This window comes from Suricata suricatta, chromosome 10, assembly GCF_006229205.1.
Source record: "Suricata suricatta isolate VVHF042 chromosome 10, meerkat_22Aug2017_6uvM2_HiC, whole genome shotgun sequence".
In the NCBI taxonomy this organism is placed as follows: Eukaryota; Metazoa; Chordata; class Mammalia; order Carnivora; family Herpestidae; genus Suricata; species Suricata suricatta.
The window spans coordinates 96,237,065-96,248,126 of NC_043709.1; positions in this window are offsets into that span (position 1 = coordinate 96,237,065).

Below are 11,062 nucleotides of genomic sequence, written 5' to 3' on the forward strand. Positions count from 1 at the left end.
GAAACGGTTTCATACTGGTTCACACAAAGATGAGATTTCATAAGTATATACTATAAAATAAGTAGGCAATAGCTTACATGACAATGGAAACTTACACTCAGAATTCTGTTCTATCCTGTGTCCCAGGATGGCTCAGCTGTCCCATAATTTTAATTTATTCAAGTTACTATTAATCTTTCTTTGGTACAGTGCCTGGGACTCTCATTGTTCTCATTTAGGCTTTTCTTGACAACTGGTGTATTCTTTTTCTTTTTTTTTATTTTTAATTTTTTTTAATGCTTACTTATTTTTGAGAGAGAGAGATGCAGAGCAGGAACAGGGGAGGGGCAGAAAGAGAGGGAGACACAGAATCCGAAGCAGGCTCCAGGCTCTGGGCTGACAGCACAAAGCCGGATGCGGGGCTCAAACCCACAAACCGTGAGATCCTGACTTGAGCAGAAGTCAGATGCTTAGCCAACTGAGCCACCCAGGCGCCCTTTCTTTCTTTTTTTAGAGAGAGAGTATAAGAGAGAGAGGGCACTGGCAGGCAAGGGAGGGGCAGAAGGAAAGGGAGAAAAAAAACCTTAAGCAGGCTCCATGCCCAGGACAAAGCTGGAAAAGGGGCTCAATCTCACAACCAATCATGTCCTGAGCAGAAATCCAGAGTCGGACACTTATAACCAACGGAGCCATCCAGGTGCCCTTATCTAGTGTATTCTTACATGAAAATTTGTAATTAGTCTTTGATGATTTAGGTTTGGGAATCACTACGTTGCCAGTTTCAGAAGATGCCTGTTCTCAGCAAGTATAGGCAAGTGACTGTCATTAATATAAGAAACATGAATAGCATCCTTCTTATTGTGTAAAAATGATGTACGTTTGAGTGAGCAGGTCAACAATTATCAGCCAAATGTATGCACAGGTACACACATCTGTGTGCTCTGGGCTAAGAGGGGAGTTACTCAGGGAGTGACTCGTTTGTTGGTTCCTTTGTCTCCAGCTTTGACTTTGACTTCTCTCGCATTCAGTTTCCTCTCTATTAGATGAAGCAGGGCTTTCTAAGCACTCAGAAATGCTTCTGTCTCAGAAAACTAACTTTATACATTAAAGAATATATTTCATGATAAAAGATCAGATGTTTAGAAATACTAGATCAAAGGGCGCCTGGGTGGTCCAGTCAGTTAAGCGTCCAACTGGCTCAGGTCATGATCTCATGGTTTGTGAGTTCGTTCAAACTCCGCACTGGGCTCCATGCTGACAGTGCAGAGCCTGCTTGGGATTCTGTCTCCCTCTCTCTCTGCCCCTCCCCTGCTCTCTCTCTCTCTCTCTCTCTCTCTCAAAATAAATAAGAAACATTAAAAAATATATTAGATAAAAAAATAAATCACTATTAGGGTGCTGATCCCAGATATAATGAAAGGATATACTGTTACATTAACTAGTAGGGGGACATTTTTGAATTGTAAAATCTGGAGGGAAACAGAAAGTTGTAGAAAATGCTTTTTGTCACAAACAACTGCTTCCTGTTTAGTGAGGCAGTATAGAGGCATGATGACAAGGAACTTAAACCCTAGAGGCAGAGTCACTTAAAATTTAACAGCTATGTGACTGTGGCCAAATCATTTGAACTTTTTGTGGTTATTTTTTCATTTATAAAGTGAGAATAACAGTACTTACATGATGGGACACTTGCTACATACATTACATATGTGTAAACGGGTTCACATACAGAAACAACGTATAACAGGACTGGATACACGACGAGTACTGTATAAATTTCCTATGTTTGTTATATTCCCCCATTCAACCCAGTACATATAGTCAAATATATATATAAAACTTATTTGCCCCTATTTATTTACAAAGCTAACTCTACAAATTATACTGAAACTTGTAGGTTTCCCAAACACCCATGGTATAATTGGCGAGAAGTACTTAAGTCTAGAACTCGGAAGCTCAGAAGGAAAAACGTCAGGATTAGAGGCATAGTTGTAGAATAATGAATAATAATACCTTTCATTTATTGAGTGCTGGCTATAATCCAGGTTGTTCTAAATGCTTTCCCTGTATATCTCATTTGATTCTCCTAACAACACTATGATATACATACTTCATTATCTCCATTTGGAGGAGGGAATGGAAGCAAACAGGTGAAGTAACTTGCCCCAGGTCACCTAGCAGGAAGTAACAGACCTAGAACTTGAGCAGTCTGGAATTTCCAGTTTGTTCTCTTTACTACCAGACATCATGTTATCATATACAATCTATATAAGCTGGGCTAATATTCAGTGAGCATAACAGTGCAACCAGACTAACTATCTGATTGGCTGGTGCTCTGCTCTGATTAAATTGGTGCTTGGATGATATCGTTTGTTACTATATTATGACTATCACTTCTGATTATGAAGCCATGGAAATGGATGAGATCTTTGCAGAAGTGTGTTTTTATAGCATGAGAAAACTAGTATTTTGAGCACCATGAAAGCAAAGGTGGGGTCTGTTTTAGTCACTGCTATTTTCCCAAATTCGTTATACCCAAGCTCTGCAAATATGTATGTAAAGGAAGATAAAGATTAAAGACCCTCTATCGATGTCCTTAGCGTAGGTTTTCCAAAAGAGTGAGGAGCAAAAGATAAGTAAATAAAATAATGAGTGTACGTTATTATTCTGAAAACCTTGGCTGAGAGGAAATGGACCACATGACAGGACCACATTATTGGAGAATAAAACAAGTATTTCCTTTTTTATCTGGCATTTACAGCCTCATTAATGATATCTTGAAAATCCTAAAAGACCTTTAAGAATTCCACAAAATGATTCTGAAGTTCATTTACAAAAGAAACTTGTGAGAACACCAGAAAAGTTCTGAAACCTGTAAGAACAATAAGAAAATGACAAGGCAACAATGAGAGCTTACCTCTCAGTCACTGGACACCCTCTGCCTTTCTCCTTTTCTGTTCTGAATCAACCACAGGCTTGCTTGGTCACACTCTCAGCCACATTATCAATTGCAGCTACTTTGCTTTCACAACAGTTGATCCATTCTGTTTCTGACCATCACATACTATTCTTCAAGGTTGATTGTTTAAAACGCCCACAATACCTATTTAATGATCTTATCAAGATTTCCAGTTGGTTGACCTTTCTGACTTTTCCCAACCCACCAGCCTTCTCCCTAGTTTTCTTTTTTAACCAGCTCTGACTCATACTCATCTGAAGCTTTTTGACCCCTCACTTTATTGCTAAAACCCCATCCTCAAGCCTGCCCTTTAAAGGCTTCGTGCAACTGGAGAATGCAACACAATAGGGCAGATTAGAGACTGTAAATTTAAATTGTTTTTAATGTTTATTTATTTTTGAGAGAGGGAGAGAGACAGAGCATGAGTGGAGGAGGGGCAGAAAGAGAGGGAAACACAGAATCCGAAGCAGGCTCCAGGCTCTGAGCTATCAGCACAGAGCCCTACGTAGAGCTTGAACCCACAGACCATGAGATCATGACCTGAGCTGAAGTTGGATGCCCAACCAACTGAGCCACCCAGGTGCCCCTAAAAACTATAAATTTAAGATCACCATCCCAAAGTGTTAAGAGTATTTTTTACCACAGTACCCAGCTTTCGTTGTCTTGCTGCTTAGACGAATGAAGAGGTGGACACAAAATGGTCAGCAGACAAAAGCTCGTTAGAATGTAAGATTAGGAAGGAAGAATAGTAGAAAAACTCTCTTTACAGAGAGGGCATTTGGGGGGATTATAGGCAAGGGTCCTTGTTTTATAAGGTTCTGGTCAGCCCTCCCCCATTCCTTGCCCCCCGGTTCCTTCTAAGGAACCCTTATTAGCTCTAGGCACTGGGTTGTCCATTCCTGATTGGCTCCTTTCAGGTGGTCTAGCCCATACTTAAGTCTTCCATCAAATTCTAGAGGGAAAACCTGAGGGGGAGTAGGTGGTGTCTGTTACATTCTTAAGAGGAGCTTTGTGCCTCAGGGGACTTCCTGTGGTCAGACACTCCCAGCATTGTTCCGAAATAGGTGTTATTCCCGACCCGGGGACCTCAAGCCCTAACCTCTCCCTCTCTGCCTACTGAGTCCTATCTTCTGTCATAAATTGGGCCCTTATACCCATACAGAATAATGAGCCTACTCAGTTTTTATCAATTTCCTTCCCCCACCTTGGGTGGGAAGAGGTGGAGAAGAGTGAATACATTTATGAAGAGCCAAATAATGCCAGGACAGGATTAAAATAAGCCTTAGGAACTAGAAGGCCTAAGTTTCAGCTTCCCTGAAACAATCAGGCAATTACACCTTGCTCAAGACTAGAAGAACCACCCCTAAACCAGTCAATCTGTAAGGACCAAGAGGATGCTTAACATTCCTGAGGTGGGGGCTTGGGGGCTGGGGACTATAGATACCTGCTTAATGTTAGTTAGCCAATCGCTCACCACTTGCCCTAGCCCCAACCCCACACGTCATGATTGGGTCCCGCCAAATGTAACGGACACCCTAGAGATTCTGAGTGGTTAAGATTGTTACCAGGGGCTGTTGTATGATTATGATTGGATTACTGTGCCTATGTCATAATTTTCTGTAACCCCCCTTTCTAAACCCCATAAAAACCCTGCTCAGCTATTGTTTGGGGCTCTCAACGCAGATCCACTGCGTTGGTGAGGTCTGAGAGACCAAGCTTAAGCCTGAATAAATGCCCTTTGCTTTTGCATACGTGACTCGGTCTCCCTAGTGGTCTCTGGTTTTTGGGGATATTGCAATCTGGGCATAACATTTACACCCTGGCAGAGGGTAAAGTGTTTCTGAGCATTGCCAAAAACAAACAGAACAGTTTAGTAACAAATTCAATTTCCTTCACTTGAGGGAAAGCAATCCATGGATTGGGGCAGTACAATGCCTCACGAGCCATAGAGCCCTCTTCCTGAGGAATGTTTGGGGAAGAATAAGCAGGGTTTCTTTTTTCTTAAACGTTTATTCATTTTTGAGAGATGGAGAGAGACAGAGCATGAGTAGGAGAGGGGCAGACAGAGAAAGGGAGACACTGAATCTAAAGCAGCAGGCTCCAGGCTCTGAGCCGTCAGCAAAGAGCCCAATGCAGGGCTTGAACTCAGGAACCATGAGATCATGACCTGAGCTAAACTAGGATGCTTAACCTCCTGAGCCACCCAGGTCCCCCCCCACCCCAGAGTGAGTTTTATAAGTCATTAGAAGCCACAACTAGGAAACCTGACGTGATTAGCTAGGATGTCAGGAATTTTCTTACAAGGCAAGCAAATCCTTATTTTCCAGGGTAAAGTGAGTTCAAGCTGAGTAGGGGGGATTATGAGAAGTGTATGTTATGCCTCTTTTACAATGAATTATTTCCCATAAGGACAGGCTGACTTAGGTTTCAACTAGTTCTGCGATGTGGGCTGGCCACACAAGATGGACCCAATTCCACTGTGAAGGGGAAGTTCCCTCATACACACCACCAACCTGTGCTCAGGACATCACTGGGTGTCCTACAATTCAACTCAGTTCTGACACTACTGGGAGATTGCATCAGAATCCACAGATTAAAGGCTCTGTCTCACAAGATTGTGGCACACACACGCACACACGCACCCCTCATCCCTGCCTGTTTTGACTGACTAGCTACAAACTGGAGTTTCCAACTCTTTGCAGTAGGATGCCAATCACAAGCCCAGGCTGTCGCCTGTGCTTCTGACCAATTGTAAATTGGAAGTTCCATGACCCACTCCTGGGGTTTGATTAATTTGTCAGAGGGACTTGCAGAACTCAGAGAAACATTTTACTTTGTAGAGTGCCAGTTGGCAACAAAAGTGTATAACTCAGGAACAACCAGATGGAAGAGATACATTGAACAAGGGGTAGGAGAAATGGTAAGGGCTTCCACACCCTCTCCTTGCACAATGCTCTCCTCAAATCCCCATGTGCTCACCAACGCTGAAGTTCTTCAAACCTGGTCCTTTTGGCTTTTTTATAATTATGTCTTAAGTGCTTAGGCAATGAGTGATTAAATCATTGGCCATTGGTGATCCATTTAACCTCTAGGCCCTTTCCATCCCTGGAAGTGAAGAGGTGGAACTGAAAAGTTCCAACCTTCTAATCACACTGTTGGTTCCCCTGGCAACCATTCCCCTCCCCCCGCCCCCAGCTCTCTACTCCCACTTAAGTAACCTGGGGCATTCCAAAAGTTACCTCATCAACATAACGAAAGACGCTTCAGTTGCTCCAGACGCAAGAAATACTAAGACTTTTAGAAACTCTGTGCTAGAGGGGCGCCTGGGTGTCTCAGTTGGTTAAATGTCCAGCTTTGGCTCAAGTCATGACCTCACGGTTTGTGGGTTTGAGCCCTGCATCAGAGCTTGGAGCCTGCTTCAGATTCTGTGTCTTCCTGTCTCTCTCTGTCTCTCAAAAATAAATACGAAACAGAAAAGGAAATTTAGAAGCTCTGTGCTAGAGACTGAGATGAAGACCAAGTATGTATATACTATAATTCATAATATCCCAGGCTCAATGCACAAATTTCCTTATTCAGCATGATATAGAAACTACAGTTTTATGTATTTGACTACAAAATTTTTTTTTAATTTCTCCTAAGGAGGAGGGTGGAAACAAAGTCAATACACATGACAGAAATCCATGTTTTCTCTAATGTATAAAAAGCTCTCTTACAAACTAATAGAGAAAGATGACAAACCAATAGATAAATGGGCAAAGGGTAACAGACAATTCCCTGGAGAGCTGTTTTTCCACGATGCAGTGTTGGCAAGAATGTGGGAAAACTGAAGGTTTTCTTTTATTCTTAGACACATTCTTTCTGGATCTCTTTGCCTTCTTGCCCCAAAATAACAAGAGGTAAGTGATTGGGGTATAGCTTGTGGAGGAATATGTTTATATAGAAGACAAAGCAAGGCAGCTGGCTGTCTCAGTCAGTAAGGCATGTGATTTTTGATCTTGGATGTAAAGATTACTTAAAAATAAAATCTTAAAAAATATATATATATAATAGAGTAACAGATATATATATATATATATATAAAACTTAGCTCTCAGCTTACTAAAAGTCAAAACAAATGAAACTTTAAAAACATTAATAGTTTACACTCTCCTTGCATAATAAAAAAAAGGTATCAGTTCATGTGAGAGATGGTCTCATGTCTTTGAAAGTTTTTTTTGTTTTGTGGGTTTTTTAAGTTTTTTTTCATCTTTGAGAGAGAAAGATACAGAATGCAAGGGGGTGGGGGGAGAGAGGGACACACAGAATTTGAAGCAGTCTCCAGGCTCTGAGCTGTCAGCCCACAGCCTGATGTAGGACTCGAACTCACAGACTGTGAGATCATGACTGTTAAGGTTTAATGGGTGGATTGAGAAAGTCACAAAACAGAGAGATCAGGAAAAGAGATCAGAGCACCCTTTATTAAAGAGCTCTTGGGCTCGGAGGGAATGAGCCAGAGAAGTCGCAGGGACAATGCAGAAAACCGAGGTCAGAAATAAATGTAAAAGGCCTTTACTGGGAGTGCTCTTGGGCGAGGTTCCCTGATCTGGACAGGATGGGCCAGGGAAGTTGCACCGTGGAGGGTGGGGGGGTGAGGGGGTGAAACAAAGAGCTGGGCCTTATATAAGGCAGTAGTTCCAGGGGTGTGTCCAAGGAACAGAAGACCTCCTTATAAGGTGAAGAGATAAGGCCAGAGCAGATGATGCGTTTTCCGGGAAGCAGGCAGCGGACAGAAAGTTCCAAAATGGTGGTCCATTGGCCATCTTGGTATTGTTTGGCGGGAAAGTCCTGGGAAGGTGGTTTATCTGCCATTTTGGTGTTCCTTTTCCCCCAGCCTGCCAAATCTGTCAATGACCTGAGCTGTAGTTTAAAGAAAAAATGCTTAGATGGGCTTCACTGAGATACCTAAGAAGTTCCCAGACCCTCTTTATGGTGCCGCAAAAGACTGCCTTATATGCTCCCCCCCAACCCAGGAAGGCAAGTGAGGCAAGTGACTGAGCCAGTGTGACTCCATTATGAAAACTGGTGAATCTTGGTTACTGATATATCCTGAATGCTCAACAAAATGTTTTAAAACTGAAGTAATTTTATAAAAAGAACACTGACTTTTAGCCTCACGGTGTTCCTTGTCTGACCCTGGCCAAATTGTATCATGTTTCAGTTTGCTAGTTTCCTCATGAGGCAACCACTTTATACATTCACCAAACTCCATTTTCTTCTCTTTCTTAGAGTTGGGTGGGGCCACATGACTGATTTTTGGTTAGTGGAATTGGGTCACAAGTGATGTTTGTCATCTCCAGTCCTTGATTCTAGAAACACTCTTTCATGTAGCTTAATGCTTTGTGTCTCTTCTCTCTTCCTTTTTGTGTATGCTCCCTCCTGTGAGGTGACTGAATGTGGAGAATTTAGTAGAGAGTTCCATGTTGTAGGTTAACAAACCTGAGTAAAATGAAAAATCACTAACCAGCTGTTTTGGCTTCTATAAATTGCTTTCTGAATGCATCTCCCGGTTCACTGTTCTAACTGCGTGGTAACTGCTAAAACATTGAGATAAAAGCCTATGTAGCTCCCTGTTAGTGATCAGAAGGTGTAACTCCCACCTGCTTGCTAAGCGCAACCCCACCCCTTTTACTAAGACCTGGCAAAGACAGAGTTAACTGGTGAGCAATCGTCCCCATCTCGCGATATCTTAGATGTCTAACTATGATTGGTCATTTTATTTATTTTTTTTAATGTTTATTTATTTTTGAGAGAGAGAGCAAGAGCAAGAGCAAGCAGGAGAGGGGCAGAGAATGAAGACACAGAATATGAAGCAGGCTCCAGACTGAACTGTCAGCACAGAGCCAGATGTGGGGCTCAGACACCCATGAGATCAGCCAAAGTCAGGCACTTATCTGACTGAGCCACCCAGCTGCCTGATTGGTAATTTTAAAGGGACAAGGAGCCTTGGAATGGTGGGTTCCCACCAAAGATGGTGTTTGTGTATTACAATGTAATTGGCTACCATGGAATGCTATGGATTGAAATTGGTTAACTAAATGATGAGGTGTCTGTCCATATAATCTTACTGCTACCTTTGTTGGGGCCATTTTCTGCTCCTTAACACCAGGGAGATCAGGTTTGGCCCGGCCATAATAAAAGATGCAGCTGCGAATAAAATTATGCCTTGCTTCTATTCGGCGTTGGTGGTTTTTTGGTAACTACCCTGCAACATTCAAAAGCTGTAGGAGATGGTGGAGTCACCAGATGGAAGGAATTTGGGTCCCTGAATATGTTATGCCCAAGATTTCATTATCATCCCCAAAAACCAGAGACTGCCAGGGAGTCACGCATGCAAAAGCAAAGGGCTTTATTACGGGTTTAGGCTCTCCAGGGCCTAATCTCGGGCCCACAGACTTTACCAGCGTAGTGGATCCGTGCTGAGAGCCCCGAACAAAGCGGGGGCAGGGCCTTTATGGGTTTGGGAAGGGGGAGTTACAGGAAATTGTGACACAGGTACAGTGATCCAATCATTATTATACACTATTATTGACAGCAGGTTTATCCAATTACAACATTTAGAGTGTTAACCAATTACAGAGTGGACCCAGGACCCTCACGTAGGGTGTAACTAGCCTTCTAGGCCTGCCCTTAAGGGTGTTAGCTGGTCTTTTCTGATTGGGTGTTACAAGGGTGGTCCCTCCTGACTTGGGCAACATGTGCCCTTTTATTGTCTAATGATTCAGACCTGCATCCTTACAAATAACTGCAGGCAACAAGGACAGTCTCACCCAATTTACATTAGGCTTCAACGTGAGCAAGAAATAACCCTTTTTGTGTTTAGCCACTAAAAGTTCCAAACGTTGTTAATTACAATAGCAAATCATCCTATGAATTCTGACTAATAAATCATCTATTAAATCTTAGGATGTTCTGAGTCAGAACCTAATAAAAACTTGTCTTTGTTTCCCTTTGGCATCTTAGAAATTGACTTCATGAAATTGTCCTAAAAAACACAGCAAAAGTCCTTACAGTTAAAACCCAAGATGGCCTCCAATTATTCTCATCTCCTGGGATCCAAGCCCTGTGTGGTCCCCTCCCACACTGAATCATGGCTGGCTGGTGTTACCAGTAGAATACTGCAGAAGAAATAGTGTATGATTCCAAGACTCAGGCGTTAAAGACACGGCAATTTCTACCCTGGTCTCTCATAGATGTTTGCTCTGTAGAAAGCCTGCTTCTGTGTCATGAGGACATCTAAGCAGCCCTGTGGACAGGTGCACGTGGCAAGGAACAGACCTTCTATCAACCACTAGCACCGACTTTCCAGCCATGTGCACGTGCCTCTTGGGAAGCATGTTCTCCAGCCTCAGTCAAATCTGGAGATGACAGCAGTCCTAGCCAACATCTTCATTGAAATATCATAAGAGATCCTGAGCCACAAACATACGGATACATGTCTCCAGAATTCTGGATGGAGCTGACATAATAAATATTTACTATTGGTTTAAACCACAAAGTATTGGAATAATTTGTGATAAAGCAGTAGATGGCAATCTGTGATACTACTGTTTGTTAAAATTCCTAGATTCTTTTCTTAATCTTTTTCCCTCCTTCAGTGTTACTGAGACATAGTAACATATAACATTGTATAAGTTTAAGGCATACAACATAATTATTTGATAAATATATATTGCAAAATGATTACTACAATAAGGTGAATAAACACATTCATCACCTCATAGTTACAGTTTTGTGTGTGTGTGTGTGTGTGTGTGTGTACATCTGTGTGTGTACATCTATATGTGTATATGTGTGTGTATAAGATATACACCACATCTTCTTTATCACTTCCTGTTGATGGACAATTATGTTGTTTTCATGTCTTGGCTTTGTAAATGATAATGCAATGAACATGGGGTGCAGATATCTCTTTGAGATAGGGATTTCGTTTCCTTCAGATGTATACCCAAAAATAATATTGTTGAATCATATTGTAGTTCTTTTATTTTAATCTTTTAAAGTTTTTATTTTATGTTAGGGGCCACTGGACAGCTCTCAAGTTGGTTGGTTGATTGGTTAAATGTCTGACTTCTGGGGCGCCTG